At 42.7% G+C, this 27,413-nt stretch overlaps 2 long non-coding RNA genes across 9 annotated transcripts; one reads left to right on the top strand and one right to left on the bottom strand.

The window, feature by feature from the left end:
- Positions 1-4,359: 4,359 nt before the first annotated feature.
- Positions 4,360-25,929, bottom strand: LOC127537464 (uncharacterized). Of its 7 annotated transcripts, XR_007947108.1 has the most exons (7): positions 25,915-25,929; positions 18,294-18,799; positions 17,000-17,066; positions 16,754-16,814; positions 15,395-15,484; positions 13,122-13,190; positions 11,294-12,207 (listed from the first exon to the last, which is right to left on the bottom strand). It is a non-coding gene; the product is annotated as an uncharacterized LOC127537464 (long non-coding RNA). The 7 variants fall into 7 exon arrangements; XR_007947103.1 differs by lacking the exons at positions 11,294-12,207; positions 25,915-25,929 and adding an exon at positions 4,360-5,273 and having other exon boundaries at positions 15,315-15,484; positions 18,294-18,413; XR_007947107.1 differs by lacking the exons at positions 11,294-12,207; positions 25,915-25,929 and adding an exon at positions 4,360-5,273 and having other exon boundaries at positions 18,294-18,413.
- On the top strand, positions 18,407-25,749 carry LOC127537463 (uncharacterized). Of its 2 annotated transcripts, none has more exons than XR_007947102.1 (2): positions 18,407-18,531; positions 25,612-25,749. It is a non-coding gene; the product is annotated as an uncharacterized LOC127537463 (long non-coding RNA). The 2 variants fall into 2 exon arrangements; XR_007947101.1 differs by lacking the exon at positions 18,407-18,531 and adding an exon at positions 20,358-20,499.
- Positions 25,930-27,413: the final 1,484 nt, after the last annotated feature.

Raw genomic sequence — 27,413 nt, 5'->3', positions numbered from 1 at the left:
TCCAGAGAAAACAATCCAGTATAATATTTTGTCCAAAACATGTCTCGAAATAAGTAAAAAATCCAGAAATCAATCGGCTCCATGCGCGTGCACGCGGCGCGTGTTGGCGCTGTGCGTTTCATATTCACTGCATTTTTGTAAATAAGTTTATCAAACATGCTAAAATTTCCTTCGTTCGGCATTCAAAATGGATACTGAAGGCTTCTCTTCCGCTTCAAACCGAACTTCAACCAATCAAGTGACTCTGTTCCGCCTTCCACGGCGAAACAGCCAACCATGACCCAGACTGACAGATTTGGATTACATCACTGACTGACGTACTTCTCAGCAAATCACGTCGGAGGAAACGTTAGATTGACAGGCCTGGTAGCCAATGAGCTTGCTGAATGGCTTGAATATAAATCCCGCCTCTGCTACCGGGTTTATATCATTTCTCAAACGTGTGCTCCGGGCTCCACCTGCTGTCTCTATCTGTTACTCTCAATGTGTGTGTCTGATCGACACTGAAGCCTATCTGAAGTGATTTTTTGAATTCTTTATGAGTTTTTGGAGTGAAAATAATGTGAAAACGGGCTGAAAACGAACAGATACCATTGTGCAGAGGGTATACAGAGGGTGTCCAAAATTGACAGGGGCGGGGCATATCAGTACAAATACATGTGTGAAACACTCATTTCTTGTAGTACTGCTCTGAAATTTTGACCTAAACTATGTAAGACCCCAGGCTTTTGCAATATTGTGTTTTCAAGCTCTCACAGTGCTGCCACACTGATTTTCAGGTGTTTTATTAGGGAAAAAATGTAGGTGAGAAAAAAAATTCATCCTAATTCAGTGTGTGCCAACATGAAATACTCTGTGCCAGTAGCACCTAGAGTAATTCTGACTGCACTGGGTGAAAATTCAGGTTGTCTGCTTTCAAATGAGACCCCAACCATGCATGTACTCCAAACAGTTCAAGAACAGCATTCAATTTACTTTCTGTACATCTTCAGTAGAAATTTCGGGCGGAAATTGCCTGTACTTTAAAGCTGCTGTCCGGAGTTTCCGTTTGTTTTCAATCTATGTATCATTTTTTAACAAAGCTTAAATGTGTTAGTCTAGTTCGATACTATAATATAAAGTTAGAATAACGCGATATGAAAATGTATTCCTGAGCTCCGCCTTCCTCTCATAGACCCCCATGTTATTCCAAAAAGCGCCGGTTGCTGCCGACCAATCAAGTTCGAGCTTCAGCTTTGTCATGCTGTCAATCAACGGTTACGCGCACAGCAAGCAAGCCCATGCAGAGGTGGGCGAGCTCCGCACAACGCAACCGCGCGCACATTTGTTTTGCTTGTGGAGGAGAGAGCATCAGGGCTCAGCAACTTCCAGAAAAGTTACCAATCCCACGGCTTGTCAGGCCAAGAGACTGCAGGACGTTTTTTGGCTCGGGGTGCTCGCGTCGCTCCCCGACCACGGCCCTCCATAGCCCGCCTGACGGCTTCGTTTAGATGCTGTGGTCGGGGTGCTCGCCTCGCTCCCCGACCACGGCCTCCATAGCCCGCCTGACGGCTTCGTTTAGACGCCCGACCTCTGGAGGAAGATGTTGGGGCGTCTGGGACACACTCTTCGTCAGAGGAGTCATGCAATTCTGAACTCTAGATAGAAATAAATAAACAATCTAACACATATACACGCGTAAATGCACTAAGTCTGATAAACAACGTCATCCAGAGGGATACACGAGTGTAATCACATATTGAAACTTTACTCGTTCGTCCTAGCAGATTCATGTTATTTTGGTATTAGGACAAGTTAGACTCAATACAGCATTCTAACGTAATTCCTTTATTATTTACTAAATGTACTAAATGCAGAAGAGGGGGAAACAGCAAAACAGGTGAGATGCTGCAGCACTCCGGGCACTTCTCTCATGTACTGCGCGCGTGCACAAATAAAGGGGCGAAATCAGAGGGAGAGAGGGAGGGAGGGAGGGTGGGACCAACAGTGTTTTGGGAGACGCTGCGATTCAAACTCCGGACAGCAGCTTTAAAGTGTGCAGGGTGCAAGGGTGCAGATTTACTTTTGTTACAGTGCAAATGATCTGCTGATGGATCATTTTCACTGGAACAAAAGTTAAATCTGTGGAATAAATGCAGCTCCAAACACGTGGAAACATGAAGTCAAATGCCCCAGATTTCAAGAATGCATTCGTACAGGAGGACGCCATCTACAGGACGTAGTTTTTCAAAAACGAAAATTCCATCATTGTTTCTTAAATGGCATGTTTTAAGGTTTCAATTACTATGAATAAAATATTTTTTCTTCCATCACTCTTGGTTTTATTGGATTGTTAAAAGGTTCCTGTTTTTTGTGTCACCCTGTATATCCAAATGAGTTCAGTGTATTTACATTTTATAGAAGATTTGATTTCTTAATCTCAATACTGCAGGGTCTGACCCTAAATATTATAATGTAAATTTAAATAATATTTAGTGCAGAGTCATAAACTTTAATCAGCTAAACTTACATAACAAATATCATTGCACAATCTTAACCTGAACATTCACGTTATTGAGGTAAATTTGCATAAATCATGATATTCTTAACTGGAATATTTCTGACAATCTTTCTGTATTGTGCTGATAAACAACAATAACCCGACTTTCAGATCATATTCATTGTCTGTCATCGTGAGATTAAATTCCTCCACATTCTGGAACTTTGACTGCGGCAGCTGTAGGAATAAATAAAAATAAAATCTGTTCATTTCCACATTATGCACATTTACAGGTCCTTCTCAAAAAATTAGCATATTGTGATAAAGTTCAGTATTTTCTGTAATGTACTGATAAACATTAGACTTTCATATATGTTAGATTCATTACACACAACTGAAGTAGTTCAAGCCTTTTATTGTTTTAATATTGATGATATTGGCCAAAAAGTAAAGAAAAACCAAAAATCCCTATCTCAAAAAATTAGCATATTATGAAAAGGTACTCTAAACGAGCTGTTAACCTAATCATCTGAATCAACGAGTTAACGCTAAACACCTGCAAAAGATTCCAGAGACCTTTAAAAACTCCCAGCCTGGTTCATTACTCAAAACCGCAATCATGGGTAAGACTGCCGACCTGACTGCTGTCCAGAAGGCCATCACTGACACCCTCAAGCAAGAGGATAAGACACAGAAAGAAATTTCTGAGCGAATAGGCTGTTCCCAGAGTGCTGTATCAAGGCACCTCAGTGGGAAGTCTGTGGGAAGGAAAAAGTGTGGCAGAAAACGCTGCACAACTACAAGAGGTGACCGGACCCTGAGGAAGATTGTGGACAAGGGCCGATTCCAGACCTTGGGGGACCTGCGGAAGCAGTGGACTGAGTCTGGAGTAGAAACATCCAGAGCCACCGTGCACAGGTGTGTGCAGGAAATGGGCTAAAGGTGCCGCATTCCCCAGGTCAAGCCACTTTTGATCCAGAAACAGTGGCAGAAGCGCCTGACCTGGGCTACAGAGAAGCAGCACTGGACTGTTGCTCAGTGGTCCAAAGTACTTTTTTTCGGATGAAAGCAAATTTTGCATGTCATTCGGAAATCGAGGTGCCAGAGTCTGGAGGAAGACTGGGGAGAAGGAAATGCCAAAATGCCTGAAGTCCAGTGTCAAGTACCCACAATCAGTGATGGTCTGGGGTGCCATGTCAGCTGCTGGTGGTGGTCCACTGTGTTCTATCAAGGGCAGGGTCAATGCAGCTGGCTATCAGGAGATTTTGGAGCACTTCATGCTTGCATCTGCTGAAAAGCTTTATGGAGATGAAGATTTCATTTTTCAGCACGACCTGGCACCTGCTCACAGTGCCAAAACCACTGCTAAATGGTTTACTGACCATGGTATTGCTGCGCTCAATTGGCCTGCCAACTCTCCTGACCTGAACCCCATAGAGAATCTGTGGGATATTGTGAAGAGGAAGTTGAGAGTCACCAGACCCACCACTGTGGATGAGCTTAAGGCCGCTATCGAAGCATCCTGGGCCTCCATAACACCTCAGCAGTGCCACAGGCTGATTGCCTCCATGCCACGCCGCATTGAAGCAGTCATTTCTGCAAAAGGATTCCCGACCGAGTATTGAGTGCATAAGTGAACATAATTATTTGAAGGTTGACTTTTTTTGTATTAAAAACACTTTTCTTTTATTGGTCGGATGGAATATGCTAATTTTTTGAGATATGGATTTTTGGTTTTTCTTTACTTTTTGGCCAATATCATCAATATTAAAACAATAAAAGGCTTGAACTACTTCAGTTGTGTGTAATGAATCTAACATATATGAAAGTCTAATGTTTATCAGTACATTACAGAAAATACTGAACTTTATCACAATATGTTAATTTTTTGAGAAGGACCTGTATTTATTCTTAATATCTCAGACTGAATGGTAGCTGTCAGTAAAAACAAAGTCATCTGCTGGACTGCATCCCAAAATGAAACATGGACTGAATTTAACACCCATGGATCCGTGGCAACGCTAAAGTTTCTGCTTCTTACCAAAGTTCACAACACAAGTAAAGATTTTTTCATGTAAAACTTCAGGGATGACTGCTAACCAAAAGTATTCTGATCAGTACTTCATGATCAATATCAGGACAGATGTTACAACTCCAGCTGTTCCACTAGACTGCAGTTATTCACAGAGAAATTAAAACGTCACATTCCTCATAAAAACTAAATGGGACTTTTATTAAATAAAGTGTGGGTGAAAAAACAGTGTCATTAAATGAGGAGATGTGAGACTTCCACAGCATGGATCACCATCAACTGGATCTGCTGTAGATTCAGAGCTGAATGTCAGAATGAACTGAGATAGAAAAGCTGCTTTGAGCTGCAACATTACGGTCTGACAACCCAACACCATCACACTTTTCATCTGCTTGTTTTGCTCCAACATGTCGTGAAGTTCAGTTTTTACCCGAATCAATACAGAGATTCTATTTCCAACCAAGACTGGAGTAAAAATTAGAATGTTATGAGGTTATTAATGCAACTAAATCCTGACAGATGGAAGGATTTACTTCTTAGTTCTAGTTCAAGTTTCAGTTGGACCACATTGCATTTACAAAGAAAAACAGCGATACCTTCATAGCAACATTTAATAAACCTAAAGCTTCCCTGATGGCTCATTGCTGGAGTTTGTTCCTGAGCATCTGAACCTTAAATCCAGTCAGAGGATCATCTTCAGTCAGAGAACTTCAAGACCTTCCATCAGCTGGACCAGATGTGGCATCACCTCCCTCTGAACATCTGGATGACAGGAGAAAAGACAGAAATCAAACACAGATCACACAAATACAATTTATTCACTTTCATCATTTTATAAAAGTAGCATGAACTTTATTAAAACTGGACAACATCAGTAATGAAAGTAAATGTTTCTATCTCTTCCTATTCCCTGTCAATTGTGGGCTTTGTGTATTTACTCTTTTAATGATAAAAAATCAAATGGGTGACTACTCCACACCACCTTTGCTCTTCCTGTTTTCATCTTTCAAACCATAGACATATATGTTTCAAACACCTCTGACCGTGTGCACGGACGTGTTACGTCACGGTGCGTCTGCAACAAAACAAACAAAAACAAACAAAAAAGAGCAGCCAATGGAGGCGGCCCAGGAACAGCGGCAGCAGCAGAATGATCAATCCAGTGCCATGACTGAACACCGGCCCTCGCAGCCCAAACATCAGACCGAGCCACCGGGAATTGTCCCGGTCCTCCCGATCAGCCACTCCTGGCCTGGGCTTGAGAAAGGCCTGTAATTTCTAAATATTGAAAATAAGGCTCAGGTGATGCACAGAAGACCAGCAGGTGGGCTGGTCAGTCTGTTCATCTGGATAAAACTGATGGAGCAGATGGAGGTGGTGTCATTACAGGAGTCTCAAATCAGCCTCCAAGTTTGCAGGTTGAATTAAAAATAAACTTAAAGACACCACCAACTCGTTTACTAGACAAAGCAACATTTATACTCTGTAGTGGGGAGACTTTCATTAAAATATCTTTTTGAAAATACCTATTTCAAATAAACCAGTCATGTGCTGATTAAGCTGAAGAAACAAATCTTTTGTCAGTTAAGCATCAACAGACATCGACCACGTTTTTGTTCCACAGACTGCTTGGTGATTTATGTGCTGCAGTGGTAGGTCAATGGCATTGTTCAGTTCAAAGATCAGACAGAGTCTTAAACAGTGGCGGCTGGTGATAAAATATGCTGGGGGGGCGCACTAGCAGACGGGCATTACAAGACAACAGAACAATTACTTGAACATCAATTTTGCTCTCCTCTCCTTCAGGCCAGCAAATTTATCAATGACTTTCTGATTGAAATCTGTCATTTCACAAACAAGTCTCTTTTTCCATGGAGAGCATGGCCAAGGCATTCAGCCTTTCCTGGGTCATGGTGTTTCTGAGAAAAGTTTTCACTCTTTTCAAGGTTGAGAAACACCTCTCTGCTTCAGCTGTGGTCATGGGTGTGGTGATCGGGATCCTTCAAAGATTGACAGTTTCTGAAAAGACAACTTCAAGATTGTTCTCCATAAACAGCTGGAATAGGTCCAGTGCACCACAGCAGGCTCTGAACTCTACTTTCCTGGAGATGAGACCGCGTTCTGTCTTCAGCTTGCTTCCATTCAGCATCGGGTAGGCCTTCAAAGTGCGTTGCAGTGCCTCTTCAGGAAATGACCCGTGATGTTCTTCAAACCTGTCCCCCTGCAACGAGGCTGCACGGACGAGATGGTCGGTGAAGGAGAAGCGCTCCTTGGTGTGTCCCAGAACGGTGTTCCAGATCTACAGAGAGAAGGATACAAAAACATATAGAGAAAAAATAGATATGAAATGAATATACTTTTGTTAACACTGTTACCCTCTGTTGCTGCATGGTTTTGGAAAAATATCTTGCTATTATTGACTACTGCAATTGTGACGTGATTTTTAATATTTTTTAATAATTTTCATTAAACGGATTGTGATTAGATGATCTCTGCAACATGACAATGACATATTTAAACGCCATATTTCAAAACACATTTCTCCTCTAACAAACAATACAACCTCCAATGAAACATAGACTATGAGATTTCTACAACATAAACTCACCTCTTCTGCAACGCTTTGACGATCCTCTGAACTGAGTGCCCGACGCCTCTTTGCTGTCGGAGAATGTACATGCACTCTCATTTGTCAGGCGCCCCTCGCTATTGAAACGTGTAAAACAACCCCGAAAAACCTCCCCAATATGGAATGGAAAGGCTTAAAAAAATAAAAATGAGACCCACTGTATGAGTGAACACTGTGCAGATGTGTTAATTAATTTAAATACGTATTTATGTTTACTGTATCAATACCTTTATCACAAAATCTTGATGGGGGCGGCGCCCGAGCGCCCTGAGCGGCTAGCCCGCTAGCTAACTTAGCCGCTTAGCGAGCTAACGCGTCTGGACCAACTGCTCAAACACGACAAAACACAACTCTTCACAAGTCGCTGACTTAACATACAACAAAACAATGCTACTGGTTAAAAGTATTTATCTTCTTACCGTGTTTTACTCCAAAAACAAGGTCATCAGCAGCCAGAGATGTAGACAGAAGATTAGATAGGCTAGCGCGCTGTCTTCTATACACATCTATGGCCTGACCACTTACGACTCCATTACCCACAATTCCAAGGGGCAGCCTCAGACGAAACTAATCCGGCCGCTCACACGAAAACTCAAGCAAATAAAAATGTCAAACCACCGTGGGGTGGTCAGGTTTTCCTGGTAGATTGTGTCACACATGGAAATGCCTCCAAACAACTAGGGGACACCATGAGTGAGACCAACATCCGGTCAGTTGACTATAAATACAGCTTGAATGCCTTGAGTAAATTTGAGGCGGATTTGAGCTCTACCTTAGCCACTGAGAAAGAAAGATCCCGTGGGACTCTTCATGTCAAGAGAATCGTCTGAAGCCGGCCGGCAACTTCGTCAACCCCCGTAGGTGGCTATTGTAAGGTCAAATTTGTGCCTCACCATTTTTTTTTACAGTTTTATTTATTTATTTATTTTTATATATACATATATATATATTTACATCCAGCAGTTCTGACTGTTTCTCAAATGGAGCTCAATCACTGTTTGAAAATGCTTCATGAAATCACCACAATAACAGCCTTTTCTATTCCTACACTTTTTTGGATCTCATCACACATCACTCACACTTTTGGAAGCACATCAATTTTGATGATTCTGTCCGTGACGGTGGATCACACACTGACACTTCAGCTCCAGCATCTTCCGCAGTCCCTTGTCCTGCCTTCAACAGCTCCACTCGTGTTTGTCATTACCCATTAACGTACGCCGGCCCGTTTTGATATCGGCATAAGCATTTTTAAAAATAGAACGACACTGCAAACGCGATTATACAAACACTATACACACATAGAAAGCTGAGATTCTCATGAATCCGCCGGTATAAACCACTTTCAGATGTGATTACCACGGCGGGTAATATAAACACATTTGTCCAACAAACAACAAATCATGTAAGGGTGTACAGCTCACCTTTGGACGCTCGTTTCTGGTCAAAAAAGAAGATAATCCACAAAAACCGTCCAGAACCCAAGCTGAACCATCCAGAGAAAACAATCCAGTATAATATTTTGTCCAAAACATGTCTCGAAATAAGTAAAAAATCCAGAAATCAATCGGCTCCATGCGCGTGCACGCGGCGCGTGTTGGCGCTGTGCGTTTCATATTCACTGCATTTTTGTAAATAAGTTTATCAAACATGCTAAAATTTCCTTCGTTCGGCATTCAAAATGGATACTGAAGGCTTCTCTTCCGCTTCAAACCGAACTTCAACCAATCAAGTGACTCTGTTCCGCCTTCCACGGCGAAACAGCCAACCATGACCCAGACTGACAGATTTGGATTACATCACTGACTGACGTACTTCTCAGCAAATCACGTCGGAGGAAACGTTAGATTGACAGGCCTGGTAGCCAATGAGCTTGCTGAATGGCTTGAATATAAATCCCGCCTCTGCTACCGGGTTTATATCATTTCTCAAACGTGTGCTCCGGGCTCCACCTGCTGTCTCTATCTGTTACTCTCAATGTGTGTGTCTGATCGACACTGAAGCCTATCTGAAGTGATTTTTGAATTCTTTATGAGTTTTTGGAGTGAAAATAATGTGAAAACGGGCTGAAAACGAACAGATACCATTGTGCAGAGGGTATACAGAGGGTGTCCAAAATTGACAGGGGCGGGGCATATCAGTACAAATACATGTGTGAAACACTCATTTCTTGTAGTACTGCTCTGAAATTTTGACCTAAACTATGTAAGACCCCAGGCTTTTGCAATATTGTGTTTTCAAGCTCTCACAGTGCTGCCACACTGATTTTCAGGTGTTTTATTAGGGAAAAAATGTAGGTGAGAAAAAAATTCATCCTAATTCAGTGTGTGCCAACATGAAATACTCTGTGCCAGTAGCACCTAGAGTAATTCTGACTGCACTGGGTGAAAATTCAGGTTGTCTGCTTTCAAATGAGACCCCAACCATGCATGTACTCCAAACAGTTCAAGAACAGCATTCAATTTACTTTCTGTACATCTTCAGTAGAAATTTCGGGCGGAAATTGCCTGTACTTTAAAGCTGCTGTCCGGAGTTTCCGTTTGTTTTCAATCTATGTATCATTTTTTAACAAAGCTTAAATGTGTTAGTCTAGTTCGATACTATAATATAAAGTTAGAATAACGCGATATGAAAATGTATTCCTGAGCTCCGCCTTCCTCTCATAGACCCCCATGTTATTCCAAAAAGCGCCGGTTGCTGCCGACCAATCAAGTTCGAGCTTCAGCTTTGTCATGCTGTCAATCAACGGTTACGCGCACAGCAAGCAAGCCCATGCAGAGGTGGGCGAGCTCCGCACAACGCAACCGCGCGCACATTTGTTTTGCTTGTGGAGGAGAGAGCATCAGGGCTCAGCAACTTCCAGAAAAGTTACCAATCCCACGGCTTGTCAGGCCAAGAGACTGCAGGACGTTTTTTGGCTCGGGGTGCTCGCGTCGCTCCCCGACCACGGCCCTCCATAGCCCGCCTGACGGCTTCGTTTAGATGCCCGACCTCTGGAGGAAGATGTTGGGGCGTCTGGGACATACTCTTCGTCAGAGGAGTCATGCAATTCTGAACTCTAGAGAGAAATAAATAAACAATGTAACACATATACACGCGTAAATGCACTAAGTCTGATAAACAACGTCATCCAGAGGGATACACGAGTGTAATCACATATTGAAACTTTACTCGTTCGTCCTAGCAGATTCATGTTATTTTGGTATTAGGACAAGTTAGACTCAATACAGCATTCTAACGTAATTCCTTTATTATTTACTAAATGTACTAAATGCAGAAGAGGGGGAAACAGCAAAACAGGTGAGATGCTGCAGCACTCCGGGCACTTCTCTCATGTACTGCGCGCGTGCACAAATAAAGGGGCGAAATCAGAGGGAGGGAGGGTGGGACCAACAGCGTTTTGGGAGACGCTGCGATTCAAACTCCGGACAGCAGCTTTAAAGTGTGCAGGGTGCAAGGGTGCAGATTTACTTTTGTTACAGTGCAAACTATCTGCTGACGGATCATTTTCACTGGAACAAAAGTTAAATCTGTGGAATAAATGCAGCTCCAAACACATGGAAACATGAAGTCAAATGCCCCAGATTTCAAGAATGCATTCGTACAGGAGGACGCCATCTACAGGACGTAGGTTTTCAAAAATGAAAATTCCATCATTGTTTCTTAAATGGCATGTTTTAAGGTTTCAATTACTATGAATAAAATATTTTTTCTTCCATCACTCTTGGTTTTATTGGATTGTTAAAAGGTTCCTGTTTTTTGTGTCACCCTGTATATCCAAATGAGTTCAGTGTATTTACATTTTATAGAAGATTTGATTTCTTAATCTCAATACTGCAGGGTCTGACCCTAAATATTATAATGTAAATTTAAATAATATTTAGTGCAGAGTCATAAACTTTAATCAGCTAAACTTACATAACAAATATCATTGCACAATCTTAACCTGAACATTCATGTTATTGAGGTAAATTTGCATAAATCATGATATTCTTAACTGGAATATTTCTGACAATCTTTCTGTATTGTGCTGATAAACAACAATAACCCGACTTTCAGATCATATTCATTGTCTGTCATCGTGAGATTAAATTCCTCCACATTCTGGAACTTTGACTGCGGCAGCTGTAGGAATAAATAAAAATAAAATCTGTTCATTTCCACATTATGCACATTTATTTATTCTTAATATCTCCGACTGAATGGTAGCTGTCAGTAAAAACAAAGTCATCTGCTGGACTGCATCCCAAAATGAAACATGGACTGAATTTAACACCCATGGATCCGTGGCAACGCTAAAGTTTCTGCTTCTTACCAAAGTTCACAACACAAGTAAAGATTTTTTCATGTAAAACTTCAGGGATGACTGCTAACCAAAAGTATTCTGATCAGTACTTCATGATCAATATCAGGACAGATGTTACAACTCCAGCTGTTCCACTAGACTGCAGTTATTCACAGAGAAATTAAAACGTCACATTCCTCATAAAAACTAAATGGGACTTTTATTAAATAAAGTGTGGGTGAAAAAACAGTGTCATTAAATGAGGAGATGTGAGACTTCCACAGCATGGATCACCATCAACTGGATCTGCTGTCGATTCAGAGCTGAATGTCAGAATGAACTGAGATAGAAAAGCTGCTTTGAGCTGCAACATTACGGTCTGACAACTCAACGCCATCACACTTTCATCTGCTTGTTTTGCTCCAACATGTCGTGAAGTTCAGTTTTTACCCGAATCAATACAGAGATTCTATTTCCAACCAAGACTGGGATGAAAATTAGAACGTTATGAGGTTATTAATGCAACTAAATCCTGTCAGATGGAAGGATTTACTTCTAAGCTCTAGTTCAAGTTTCAGTTGGACCACATCGCATTCACAAAGTAAAACAGCGATACCTTCATAGCAACATTTAATAAACCTAAAGCTTCCCTGATGGCTCATTGCTGGAGTTTGTTCCTGAGCATCTGAACCTTAAATCCAGTCAGAGGATCATCTTCAGTCAGAGAACTTCAAGACCTTCCATCAGCTGGACCAGATGTGGCATCACCTCCCTCTGAACATCTGGATGACCGGAGAAAAGACAGAAATCAAACACAGATCACACAAATACAATTTATTCACTTTCATCATTTTATAAAAGTAGCATGAACTTTATTAAAACTGGACAACATCAGTAATGAAAGTAAATGTTTCTATCTCTTCCCAGGGCCGGCCCAAGGACTTTGGTGGCCCTAAGCAAGATTTTTTTTGTGGCCCCAAAACATGCACAGGGCAACTACCAAATCACGCGCACAGCTTGTAACTGGGTTAAAATACACATGCACATGATTAACAGCAGATATTCAGCCCACTCCTGAACTTCCTTTTTGGAGCCATGATGCCATCTCTAGTGCTACTGCTTTTCCATCTGTGGCTTCTCCAGACCAGTGTAATCGCTCAAGTTTGAAACGGTGCCGTGGTGTCACAGTAGCCTAACTTACGCATGAAGCATGGAGTCACCAACTGACTGCTGGTTTATTTTTTCTTTCCTGTATTTTTCCCGTATAGTTTTCTAATAAGCCAGTTTAAATTGATATGTTACCATGATGATTTATGTTTTATTGGAATAAAGACAGGCATGGGCGTAACCAATATCTCAGAAGTGAGGGGGACAAATTTTTCAGAGCGATTTATCATTCTCTTACATTTAATTGCACCGTCCTTAGTGGCTAAAGAACCACATAATCCCTAACAGCCACAGTACAATACCAGGGGACCAACTAGGCTAGTTCTTTAAACTATAAAGTATAAAACTTTAAACTATAAAATCTAAAGTTTTAGTGGCCAAACTCTAGTTGAGTTGACAACAATGTCCCTTCAACATCTACTGGACGAGTAGCCAAAGGTGCCAAACACTGAACATGAAATGATCAGTACTGCCTGGTTTCTCCCTGCAATAGATATCTTATTTTCAGGAAGTTATAATCTCTCCTTACCTGTAAAGACCCGACATCCTTGTCCCTGCTGCTGGCCTCTGATCCATCTCCTCCCTGACTCTGCTCTTTCTGTTATGGCAATAAACATAAAAAAATGTGGTAAGAAAAATTCTGAAATAGCATTAGGAAGAGTAAAAATTGCAGTAGAATTTAACCTCAAAATCACTTTAACCCATAGATACATATTTTTTTTCACCTCTGCAGACCCTGCATGGTCAACATTACTGCTGGCCGCCGCCTCTGGTCCATCTCCTGCCTGACTTTGCTCTTTGTTACGGAAATAATCATTACAAAATCTGAAAATCAAAATTCTGAGATAGAATTAGAAAGAGAAGGAGTAAAAAATAGTTGTAAATTTATACCATAGATAGCCTATTCTTTTTTCTCCTCCCTGACTCTCCTCTTTTGGGACCAAAAGACTTAAATACATGGAGAGCAATTGTGAGCACATCTTCTGCCCAGAAATGAAAGAGGACTGGGTTAATTCCAAGAATAAACTAATTAGCAGTAATGTAACAGAGGCAACAACATTTAAATTATTGTTAACTAGCTTAACATATTGACATATTGCCACGTTTTACCTTGTCATCATTTAGCTAACAAGTCCAACATTGTTTGCATCCAACAAGGTCACACAACTTACACGGTTTGGAAAAAAATGTGTAAAGTTTTTTGCTTCTTGCTAGCTCTGGCTGGTTTGCTAAACATTACTCCAGACGCACGTTCAGCACTGCTCAGCACAGCAGCACGTCTCCTGTGGAACACCTGCGTTAGCGTGCACTCATGGTGCATTCAAAGACGGCTCGGGAAAACACGTTACTGGATGCTAATAACGGGTTTAGCTGTTGTAACGGCTGAAAAAAGTGCGGGGGGACAGAGGGGACAGATGTGGAAAGTGCGGGGGACACGTCCCACGCGTACCCCGCGTCCGTTACGCCCATGAAGACAGGGACAAAATGCGAATCACACACTTATTGTGGTGTGGCCCCCTCTAGTGGATGTGGCTATAAACAACGGCATAGAGTGTTTATGCCAGCGGCCGGCCCTGTATACAACCAATCAGTGCAACGAATAAGCTCCTCGAGCGCAGGAAATCAGAGGATGCGGTAGTTTGGTGAAGCCTTATTTATACAGTCAATGGGTGAAGCTCAAGTATATTACAGACATGTTAACAGAAAGATTATTCAGAGTCTGTGCTAATGGAGCTCAACGAATGTTGTCGTTTTTGTTATCGACCCTGGTAGAGAATTAAATTCGTTGCCGTGTGTTGTCTAGCGTGGCTAGGCTAGTTATTTCCGGTTGTTTCTGTCAGAATCGTCGTGCCTCTGTCGTCACTTAGTTACACCCGCCTTCTGACTCTACACTTCATGGTGATTCGTCCGGCCAGTTTTAGGAGCATCCAATCTCAAGCCTTATGGAGGGTAACTAGACCCACCCTGGCAGAGAATTAAATTCGTTGCCGTGGGTTGTCTAGCGTGGCTAGGCTAGTATGTGGTGGCATTTTCTTTAAAAGCAAATTGTAAATGTGTCTAGATTTTGTACAGCTAAAAGATCTCTGGCTTGTTGACTGAATGACAGTTGTCCTCACCCAGGATTGGTTATACCATAAATGGTCACTTTTCAGATCCCCACTGCTGACAATGAATCTTTGTTTGAGTCTCCAGTCACCTGTCACACTGGTGTTACACGAGGTTGCCTTTTCTGATGCCTTATTGTATAGCTGTTTAGTTATTTAGATTTACTTAATCAAAGCTCTGGAGTGTCTTTGATGATAAGTGAATAACCCTTCAGTGCACTCAGAGAGAGATTAACCATCATGCAGTCATTGTAATGTTATGTAGTACGTGTTCCCCTTGTAGTTTGTCAAAAACTTCTGCACGTGTGAGATGTGGCATTTTCAAAGCACAATCACCAAAGCTATAGATATTTGTTTTGAAAGCAAATGTGCAAGTTTGTTTGGGAGAGTAAGTCTCAACCAGTCAGCTACTCACAAAGGGAATGACTGATAAGGTGCAGCTCAGATATATACCAATCAGGCTTAACTTTATGAGCACCTTCCTAATATTGTGTTGGTCTCCTTTATGATGTTAAAACTCCTCTGAGCCAGTGGGGCATGGACACAGGACCTCTGGGGATGTCCTGTGGCACCAGGATGGTGGCAGTGAATTCTGTGGGTTACAGGGTGAGATCTACCTAGATCAGGCTTATCCTGGCACATCCCACAGATTTTCAGTAAGATTTGGATCTGGAGAGTGTGGAACCTGGGCGAACACCTTAGCTCTGTCGTGTTCCCTGGGTCACTCCTGAGCTGAGGGTGGCATCAAGGGCTGCTGTCACCATGGGAGGGTAGGGGGTTGCCGGACCTGCAATGTTTAGGTGGGTGTCAAACATCCACATGAATGTCAGGACTCAAAATTTCACAGCTGAACGAGATGATCGATGCTTTTTACTTTACCCGTCAGTGGCCATAATGTTGTGGCTGATCAATGTATATAAATGTTTCAGGCTGATAAGAAGCCGACACAAACTCTTTAGAGGACTAAGGGAACCCGCTGAGTCAGCTGGAAGCTTGTCCGCATATGCAGCATTGAACGGGGCCTTTCAGCATTTGCTGCTACACTCTGAATATTTGCTCTGAATCATTGTCTGCTGAATGAAATTATATTTTTCTGTCACATTTTGTATAAAACGTGGTTAATAAAAGTTCTGAAAAACAAATGGAAACTTTTTTTTGGGAAACTGAAAAAGTAGTTGATTCCACATAAATGTTTTGGCAGAATAAAACCTAAATACAACCTGCCTTAACCTGCAAGGCATTCCAGTGACGTGAATATTTAAGTGAATATAGAGCTTAACCTAACTCACTGGCAAACAAAGTGTAAGACAACATGTTTGTACAATTTTTGAGACTGGCGTATTTAATACCTTTCTTCATGAACAAATTATTCAACACCAGGGGCGATTCTAGGATCAGAGGTTTAGGGGTGCTGGTGCCCGGCCAGGCAAGATAAATTTCACTGTTTTGTACATTTCAATGCAATTTCATTCCCACATTTGTGAAAGAAAAGCATAACGCTTTTTGTGACTAAACCATCCAATCTGATAAAGTTTATTTAAAAACTGAGTCACAGCAAAGGAGGAATGCACTGGAATCATAAAAGAAACATAACCCTAATTTCTGGGAAAAGACGACTCATTTAGACACAGCAGCTCCTCAACATACACACAAACAGCATGTATGTTTCTGGAGTAAACCAGCCCCCTATACTGAGTTCCAAAAACACCAAAAATGGACCTTGGACTCATTTTTTGACTTTCATTTGAAATGTGATGGACAGCATCTCTTTCCCTGGTCTGCACTCTCATCCTTCAGAGTCTCTCTCTGTTCTCCTCCTTGTATAGTCAAATTAAGCAAATAGTAAAGCGTATAGAATTAGGAAAATGTAATGAAGACGTCCTGTTTAGAATGAAGTCCACTGAGATCTCTTAAGTGTACTTCTGGAAAGCATTTAATGTGGAGAGAACACATAACATCCATGACATATATGTAAAATTATATTAAGAATGGAATGTTTTTCTTTGTCATCTTAAGTGCTATTTTGCATGCCACTGTTCACTGTTTGTTTTCTTACCTGGTTCTTCTTGACCTTGCACTCTCCTCTACTTCCCATTTTTCATCTCTCCCTCTTTGGACTGACAATCATACACAAATAGATTGCATTCAGCTAGATGAAAAAATAACATCCTCCCTCTCTTTGTACTGTCAACCTATAGGTGAATAACCAAACAATGTGTTCATATCTAATAAGAGATATAAACATTGATCCAATTTACAACATTACTCTTGACAGATAGACCATTTCATCTTACACGCTTACCTGAATCTGGCTCTTTTTTTCCAAAAAAACAATCTTATGTCCATGATGAGGCTGTCTGTCTGTCTGTCTGTGCGCGCGCGCACACACACACACACACACACACACACACACACACACACACACACACACACACACACACACACACACACACACAAGACACAGGAGTTATAATGTTAATGGGCATCCAGTCAGTTAGCTAGTCAGTAGCACCTTGGCTTTCACATGCACTGACACAACAGCTAGGTTGTCTCAGTCCAGTTCAAACAGACACTGATGACCTGTAACGTTTGCCAGCTAGAAAAAAACGTCAGCTAACTCTGACCTAACAACATAAACAGTAGCCTATGATTAAAAGCAGCAAACAGGAAGACTTTTAATGATAATAATTTGTGTTGGTATTGAGTTTGGGCTGCACAGTGAAGTAGTGGTTAGCACTTTCGTCTTGCAGCAAGAATATCCCCGGTTCAAATCCCGGGGTGGGCCTGGGATCTTTCTGCATGGAGTTTGCATGTTCTCTCTGTCCGTGCGTGGGTTTTCTCCGGGCACTCTGGCTTCCTCCCACAGTCCAAAAATATGCTGATTGTTAATGTTAATTGATGACTCTAAATTGCCCGTAGGTGTGAACGTGAGTGTGACTGTTTGTCTGTATATGTAGACCTGCGACAGACTGGCGACCTGTCCAGGGTGTCCCCTGCCTTCACCCGAGTCAGCTGGGATAGACTCCAGCACCCCTCGTGAGGATAAAGTGGTGTATAGAGAATGGATGGATGGTATAGAGTGGCTTAAGTTAAGACTTGTGCCACATATCCTGGTTTACACCATAACTGCACATTAGCTTCTCTGGGAGGCAGCGCTTAACTCTGTCCAGATAGAGGCTCAGAGAGCCCGAGTTAGGAAAGTGGAGCTGGATCAAACCATTTTTGAGGCAAGATTGTTTTATTAAATAATAATCTCTCAAATTTTAAGGGTGCAGGGATTTAATTTAGCCCAAAATGGACTGGAAACGCCTATGTTCAACACTAAGTTGCAAAGTTTAATAAAAATGTCTTTTATGACCTCTAACAAATGTTTCCAGTAATTTCTCACATACTTGTTTTTATACTGTAGTGTAGTTGAAGGTTGTTCGAGTGTTCATCCAGCTTGTTTCGTGCTTCGTTTGTGCTGATTTGTGCCGTTAAAAAATTCGTTTGTGCTGCCATGGTATTTGAGACATTAAAGATTCTTTTTTAGGTCATTCAGAGGTCATCATCCCCCCAGCTTGCTCCAAAATTAAACACAAATTTCTGTTCCTTACGTGTGCAGGTGTCGCTGCAGCGTGATGACGTCACCTCTGCTCTCTCCAAACCTCCGTGAATGAACGGAGCTTCTCGCCGGGTGTGGTGGCGCGCGCCTGTAATCCAAGTTACCGGGAGGCTGAGGCTGGAGGATCGTTTGAGCTCAGGAGCTCTGAGCTGCAGTGGACTATGCCGATCGGGTGTCCGCACTAAGTTCGGTATCGATATGGTGTTCCTGGGGGAGCCCGGGACCACCAGGTCGTCTGAGGAGGGGTGCACCGGCCCAGGTCGGAGACGGAGCAGGTCAAAGCCCCCGTGCCGCTCAGTAGTGGGATCGCGCCTGTGAATAGACGCTGTAGTGCAGCCTGAGTAATACAGCGGGACCCAGTCTCTTTATGCTTCGTGGATCGAGGCATTCTGTTTTCTCTGCTTCTGCCTGTTGTGAGGATTTACCTGTGTGCGAATGCGTTTCTTTCCTGTTTTACACTCAAAACTCTGCTGCTTCTTGGAGCTACAGCGCCTCCACCTGGACCAGATCAGTACTGACCATCAGACATCACAAACACTCATCTAACAGCTTCTGCTTCACTGGATCAAGTTACACTTTTCTCTCTGTTTTATTTCTGTGATGAATTAAATGTTTACAAACAACCTTAATGAATGTGAAACAGACTCACAGTTCACCGGGAATTCATTTCACTGTCTGATCTGTCATGTTGTTTTGTTGGTGTGTGTGTCTAAAATCAACACTTTCACTGGATTTCTCCAAGTCTGAGCTCCATCCAGAAGTCATCAGGACACAAACAACCTCCAAACCAGCTGAAGCACCTTGTTCCTCCTCCATCTGCAGCCTCTTCACTGCTTTTCTGCAGCTTCTATCATCCACATGTAAACCAAACATCAACCTCTGCCTGCAGCAAAACAAAACTTAAGTGCCCCATGACATTCTTCATGCATAGCCTCTTTAAATGTGTCTTCATACTACAGCAGCTTTCTGCTGATGAATCCTCCACCTGCAGACCACTGCAGACACATGATCCACCTAAAACTTCTCCTGTCATTGAATTCTGCCTCGAACAGCTGAAGAGTCTTGCTCTATCTCCAGTTTCTGTCAATCTTCACCAAAAGCCTCAACCAGAATCCAAAGCTGCTGCTGCTACCTCTAGATTCTGAAAAACATCTATATCTCACCTCCACCTGCAGCCTTTTACAACCACATTCACTCTACAGCAGCCATCAGCGGTCTCAGCCATTTATATGCAGTGCAGCTGAAGAGACTTGTTCTGTCTCTGACCTCTGTTAACTTCCACTTGCAGCTTCTATCAGGAACCTGCAGCTGTTGCATCCATCTTCAAAACAGCTGCAGACAAAACCTCCACCTACACCATCCAACATCTGTCTGCAGATTTTCATAGACGACTCCAACCTCCACCTACAGCGTCTGTCAGGAACCTGCAGTTACAGCCTCCAACCTGCAGGAAGATGCAGCCTGGTCCTCTACTTACAACTTTTTCCCTCAAACACCAACAATGCTTCCACCTTCAGATTCTGACAGACACCTGCAGCCAACAAACCTCCACCTACCTCAGCAGATCAAAATGATCTGGTCCCATAATGATTAAAATTCCACATAAATAACTCAGTCTAAAATCAATCCAATTACAATGGCTCATGTTTGGATGATGAAAGTAAAACAGTTCTGTATGTTTCAAAAGTTCAGGTCATAACATGTGGTTAATTGTCCCAAACATCCAAGAACAGATCAAATCTGGCAACCATTACTAAACCAGAACATTTATGCACATCCAGCAATCACTTCTTTTTCACGGGCCTCGTTTATAACGGCCGGACAGCTTGTTGCATAATGAAATTCAAACCACTCTATCGACCAGGGAGATCTCGCACTCCGTTTACTTACACTACCAGGCAAAAGTTTGGACTCACCCCTAATTTTTCTGTGATTGGTTCATATTACCTAAATTAAGCGCAATTTAGCTATGTTTCATTTCGTGATGACGTCGCCTCTGCTCTCTCCAAACCTCCGTAAATGAACGGCGCTTCTCGCCGGGTGTGGTGGCGCGCGCCTGTAATCCAAGCTACCGGGAGGCTGAGGCTGGAGGATCGTTTGAGCTCAGGAGCTCTGAGCTGCAGTGGACTATGCCGATCGGGTGTCCGCACTAAGTTCGGTATCGATATGGTGTTCCTGGGGGAGCCCGGGACCACCAGGTCGTCTGAGGAGGGGTGCACCGGCCCAGGTCGGAGACGGAGCAGGTCAAAGCCCCCGTGCCGCTCAGTAGTGGGATCGCGCCTGTGAATAGACGCTGTAGTGCAGCCTGAGTAATACAGCGGGACCCAGTCTTTTTATGCTTCATGAATCAACACCAGGTTGGATTGAGGCATTCTGTTTTCTCTGCCTCTGCCTGTTGTAACGATTTACCTGTGTGCGAATGCATTTCTTTCCTGTTTTACACTCAAAACTCTGCTGCTTCTTGGAGCTACAGCGCCTCCACCTGGACCAGATCAGTACTGACCATCAGACATCACAAACACAAATTTCTTAACAAATCCACGTTTTTTTTGATCCAAAACAATCTGTTTAGTGAATTTCATTCTGGGTTCATTCTGGCCAAGACAGAGTGCCATCACTGAGGCAGGCTGTCACTGAGTGCACTGCAAAGGAAACAGACCGGTGGATTCATTACAGTCAAAGGGAGCTGAGCAGCTTTAGGTTGTACTTTGAAAATGTTCCTGTTTTCTCATCGTTGCAGAGTGCCCTTTGTTAGTAATATTATTATTGGATATAACATTTTATGGCTGTGTTTTAAAAGAATACTCGAGTTCCAGAAAATGGTTGTTTCTGTTCCTTGCTTTGCCCTTAGTGGTAAACTCTATACTTACATTCAGTAGAAGTCTTCTTCCCAGATCCCTGTCTACTCGGATACTGAGGAACAACAAGACAAGCTTTTTGCACACCTAAAGGCTGTACTGCGTAGAGTACCAACACAACTGAGCTTCACAGGTGAAGTCCTGTTCATCTGAGGTGTTCTCTTTCCAGAGGTAAGCTTAGCTTTGTAATGTACTTACACATGCTGATGTTCCTGCACTTTTAAAGGCGAAATAAACAGCAAACCTTCCATGATGCTACTAGTGTATGTACCTGTCTAACATCGCTTACTCATTCTGCTGCAAAATAGTATGTTTAAATTACATTGTTTAAAATGAACCATTTTCATTTGGTAGGCCCTCATGTACAGCATGTCTGTGCAGGAAAATCTGTCCTTACAGGAGGTTGAGCACATCTACTTCTGTGGTCTGGCTTACCATCAAAGGTAAGGGTAAAGGATTTATTTTTTATAAATTGACACAATGCCCTGAAATGTTTTTTTTTAAAAACTATTTACTAATAGAAGCAGCTGTCACCTTCATTAAGGAGCACCAGTGTTAGTGAATGGACCCTTTTTCAGTGTTACCAGTAATTCTGTGAACCCTTCAGTGAAAATGCTGTCTGTCTATTACTTCAGTGAAGTGGAAGAGTTTTATAGAGGGACAGAAAAAGAGTTAAAGAAAGAAGGAGGACAGTTCAGTCGGTAGGTGGTGCTCACTTCAAAAGGGGCTATATACCCTTTCATACTGGCACGAAATTTAAAGTAAAAGAAAGAATGAAATACATACAGTTTACCAGATAAATCAGTGCTATATCTACTATGCATGTTAATGTCTGTCTCTCAGGAAGTAGTGAGATCAGAGATTTGTGGCAGGACCCATCCAACTAATTTACTTTTGTGCGTGTGTGTGTGTGTGTGTCTTTAGCTTTAATTCTTATTTAATGCTGTTTTATAAATATAAATATACATCTGCCTTAAGAGTTGTCTTTATATATTGCCTCAATCCAACCTTTCAGACTGTTCTGTTTGAGACCACACTCCTTGAATAAACCTTTTTAATTCTATGTAGATTTAAAGTGAAATCATCCTTTAAAACCGTAACTTGTGTATTTAAACCAGTGGTCGCCAACCCGTCGATCGCGATCTACTAGTCGATCTCAGATGCTCAACCTGTCGATCTCGAGAGGGGGGAGGGGGATATATGTAGAGACAAAATATGTGTATCTATATTAGTAGGGTATTAGTGTTCGGTTTTGTAAGCGCCTCTATATGCTTCGGGCACAGCTTTTTCCCTTCCCTCCTCCTCTTCTTCCTCAGTTTAGCAGGTGTACTTGTGAGTGACGTACAATCATTGCGCTACGTCGTTACCATGGTGATAGCGTATCCTAGGACTTTGCTGTTTTCCAGCATGGCGGAGGATCGACCACGAAAGAAGGCAAAATACTATTTTAATCCGGAATGGGAGGAGGAATTCGTTTTTACTTTGGTGAAAGACAGGTGTGTGTGTATGTTGTGCCACCAGGCACAAGCACTGGCGAAGCGAGGGAATTTGGAACGGCATCACAACACTAACCACCAGAAATTCAAAGACAGGTACCCACCGAAGAGCGGACTTCGCGCCAAAAAAATTCAAGAGCTAAAAGCGGAGCTGAAGGCTCAGCAGACGCTTTTCGCGAAACCTTCTTCACAAAACAAGGCTGCAACTGAAGCATCGTTTCGCGTTAGCCACCTTTTGGCTAAACACAAGAAGCCCTTTACAGACGGGGATTTATTTAAGGAAGCCATGGTCGTTACAGCAGAGACAGTTTGCAGCGACTTAAAAAACAGAGAGGACATAAAGGCCGCAATCCGTGCTGTACCGTTTGGTCCTGCAACAGTGACACGAAGGGTCGAGTTACTGTCAGAGGACGTTGATCAACAGGTGCTGAAGGACTTGTCGCTCTGTGAATATTTTTCACTGCAGTTTGATGAATCGCTGGATGTTATGGACACAGCTCAGCTTGTTGTACTTGTCAGGATGGCTTTTCCGGATTTCACAACAAAGGAGGACTTCCTCACCCTTCTCCATTTGAAACAGAGAGCGAGAGGTGAGGATATCTACAACGTATTTAAGAACTATGTCCGTGAAAATAACGTCCCTATTCACAAACTGGTGGGAATCACCACTGATGGAGCCCCGGCGATGTGCGGTGTGCGCTCTGGTTTTATAGCTCTGTGCCGTAACGATCCGGATTTTCCTGTCTTCATGAATTATCACTGTGTGATTCATCAGCAGGCTCTGGCTAGGAAAGTTGTGGACTTTTCTCACGTAATGAAACTGGTGGTCAAAGTGGTAAACTCGATCCGAGCAAAGGCGCTTCAGCATCGCTTATTCAAGGCGTTGTTGGATGAGCTGGAGTCCGCGTATGGAGACCTGCTTCTGCATGCTGACGTGCGATGGTTGAGTCGCGGCAAAGTGTTGCAGCGATTTGTTGACTTGCTGCCTGAGATAAAGATGTTGCTGTGTGAAAGGAATGAGGAGCATGAGGAGCTCTCAGATGATGCCTGGCTGCTGAACCTGGGGTTTCTAACAGACCTAACAGCAAAACTGAACTCACTCAACAATGAGCTCCAGGGAAAAGACAGAAACCTGCCCCAGATGATAAGTGCAGTGAAGGCATTCAAGGCCAAACTCAGTGTCTGGACCACACACCTAAAGAGAGGAGTGCTGACACACTTCACCAACCTGGAGAAAATGTCAAAGTCCATCAGAGACAACTATGATTTTCACCCTGAGCAGTACTGTGCACACCTGGAGAAACTGGCAGCAGAGTTCAGTCGACGTTTTGGTGAGTTAGATGTCATGGAAGATGTTGCTGCATTTGTGTCAAACCCATTCCTGCCTATTGATACAGATGATGTTGCAGCCAAATTCCAGAAAGCATTTGGTCTTGGACATGGAGTGGACATGGAGATAATTGATCTGCAAAATGACATAGAGCTAAAAGCCAGATCAAGGGACAGTGACTTTTGGAGACTTGTCTGCAGAGAGAAGTTTCCTCTCCTCAGTGCATGTGCAGCAAAAGTGAGTGCCTACTTTGGTTCAACTTACCTTTGTGAAATGGCATTTTCACAGATGAAAATAATCAAATCAAAGCACAGGAGTCGGCTTACAGACAGACACCTCACTGACTGCCTCAGACTGGCTGTCTGTGCTTATGAGCCTAACTATAAGGCTCTTTTGACAATGTTCAGTCACAGCCATCACATTGACTTGTACTGTTGTACCTTCAGCTGATAAAAAAAACAGCAGTCATTGCTAGTTCATCCAGTCTGCTGAATGACAAAAACAAAACAAAAGAAAACATTTTTTCTTTATTTCATAATAATTATTTTACTAGAGGTGCACTGTCTGAGAACATTGTAAGTGTTGTGTTGTAACTTCAGTTGATAAACACAGCAGTCATTGCTAGTTCATCCAGTCTGCTCACTGCAAATATACATATATATATATATATATATATATATATATATATTTTCATATGGTTATTAACATTTCTATTTTACATTGCACTGTCTTGACTCTTGAAAATAGTGACAGTGTTGTCTTGTGACTTCAGTTGTTAAACGAAGCATTTCATCCAGTTTGCTCAAATCTTCTTTCCCTTTTTTCATGTTTAATAATACAAAAATAATTCTATTTTGTAGTAGTTGCACTGTCTGAGAATAATGTCAGTTTTGTGTTGTAACTTCAGCTGATAAACACAGCATTCATTGGTATTAGTACCTTTTCTTCATTTCATATGGTAAAAACATTTTATTTTATGTTCCACTTAAAATTAAGTGTGGGTAATTTCATTAATTAAAATTAGGCTCAATAAAAAGCCTCACTTTGTAACAGTCTGGAGTCTGGAAAGTATTTTTCTCTCAACGCTTCAATAAGTAGATCTTGCCTGTTGCCAAGGCAGAGGTCAGGGATCTTGGACATAGAAAGGTTGGTGACCACTGATTTAAACTGTAAGTTGTGCATTTTAGTGATCGTCTATTGCAGTAGGTGGCGCTGTCTATTAAAAAATGCTTTTAATGTGCAGCTCTGAGAGTTGAGCCTGCAGACATATTCTACTTTTTCTTGGAATAAATATTGACTCAAATCTGAATTTTTTAAAACCACCTAAAAGCTGTCACTAAGTCTGCCTCTTACTACCTGAAGAACATTGCCAGAATCAAACTCTTTACCTGTCCAGGTATCGCTCCAGCGTGATGACGTCACCTCTGCTCTCTCCAAACCTCCGTAAATGAACGGAGCTTCTCGCCGGGTGCGGTGGCGCGCGCCTATAATCCAAGTTACCGGGAGGCTGAGGCTGGAGGATCGTTTGAGCTCAGGAGCTCTGAGCTGCAGTGGACTATGCCGATCGGGTGTCCGCACTAAGTTCGGTATCGATATGGTGCTTCTGGGGGAGCCCGGGACCACCAGGTCGTCTAAGGAGGGGTGCACCGGCCCAGGTCGGAGACGGAGCAGGTCAAAGCCCCCGTGCCGCTCAGTAGTGGGATCGCGCCTGTGAATAGACGCTGTAGTGCAGCCTGAGTAATACAGCGGGACCCAGTCTTTTTATGCTTCATAAATCAACACCAGTGTGGATTGATGCATTCTGTTTTCTCTGCCTTTACTTGTAATAGTTGACTTCTGTGCAGTGGTGGACTCTGAAGGCAGGCGAGGCGTTTCTTTCCTGTTTTACACTCAAAACTCTGCTGCTTCTTGGAGCTACAGCGCCTCCACCTGGACCAGATCAGTACTGACCATCAGACATCACAAACACTCAACTAACAGCTTCTGCTTCACTGGATCAAGTCACACTTTTCTCTCTGTTTTGTTTCTCTCTATGTCACATAATGTGTAATCCTCCTGGAAGCAGCAATCATAAGATGGTACACTGTGGTCATAACGGGGTTGTTAGAAACAATACTCAGGTAGGCTGTGGTGTTTAAAAGTGCAGGAACATCAGCATGTGTAAGTACATTACAAAGCTAAGCTTACCTCTGGAAAGAGAACACCTGAGATGAACAGGACTTCACCTGTGAAGCTCAGTTTTGTTGGTACTCTACGCAGTACAGCCTTTAGGTGTGCAAAAAGCTTGTCTTGTTGTTCCTCAGTATCTGGGTAGACAGGTATCTGGGAAGAAGACTTCTAATGAATGTAAGTATAGTGTTTACCACTAAGGGCAAAGCAAGGAACAGAAACAACCATTTTCTGGAACTTGAGTATTCTTTTAAAACACAGCCATAAAATGTTATATCCAGTAATAATATTACTAACAAAGGGCACTCTGCAACGATGAGAAAACAGGAACATTTTCAAAGTACAACCTAAAGCTGCTCAGCTCCCTATGACTGTAATGAATCCACCGGTCTGTTTCCTTTGCAGTGCACTCAGTGACAGCCTGCCTCAGTGATGGCACTCTGTCTTGGCCAGAATGAACCCAGAATGAAATTCACTAAACAGATTGTTTTGGATCAAAAAAAAACGTGGATTTGTTAAGAAATTTGTGTTTGTGATGTCTGATGGTCAGTACTGATCTGGTCCAGGTGGAGGCGCTGTAGCTCCAAGAAACAGCAGAGTTTTGAGTGTAAAACAGGAAAGAAATGCATTCGCACACAGGTAAATCGTCACAACAGGCAGAGGCAGAGAAAACAGAATGCCTCAGTCCAACCTGGTGTTGATTCATGAAGCATAAAAAGACTGGGTCCCGCTGTATTACTCAGGCTGCACTACAGCGTCTATTCACAGGCGCGATCCCACTACTGAGCGGCACGGGGGCTTTGACCTGCTCCGTCTCCGACCTGGGCCGGTGCACCCCTCCTCAGACGACCTGGTGGTCCCGGGCTCCCCCAGGAACACCATATCGATATCGAACTTAGCGCGGACACCCGATCGGCATAGTCCACTGCAGCTCAGAGCTCCTGAGCGCAAACGATCCTCCAGCCTCAGCCTCCCGGTAACTTGGATTACAGGCGCGCGCCACCGCACCCGGCGAGAAGCGCCGTTCATTTACGGAGGTTTGGAGAGAGCAGAGGCGACGTCATCACGAAATGAAACATGGCTAAATTGCGCTTAATTTAGGTAATATGAACCAATCACAGAAAAATTAGGGGTGAGTCCAAACTTTTGCCTGGTAGTGTAAGTAAACGGAGTGCGAGATCTCCCTGGTCGATAGAGTGGTTTGAATTTCATTTTGCAACAAGCTGTCCGGCCGTTATAAACGAGGCCCGTGAAAAAGA

Source organism: Acanthochromis polyacanthus, chromosome 15 (genome assembly GCF_021347895.1).
Source record: "Acanthochromis polyacanthus isolate Apoly-LR-REF ecotype Palm Island chromosome 15, KAUST_Apoly_ChrSc, whole genome shotgun sequence".
In the NCBI taxonomy this organism is placed as follows: domain Eukaryota; kingdom Metazoa; phylum Chordata; class Actinopteri; family Pomacentridae; genus Acanthochromis; species Acanthochromis polyacanthus.
This window is presented reverse-complemented; position numbering and strand designations above follow the sequence as displayed.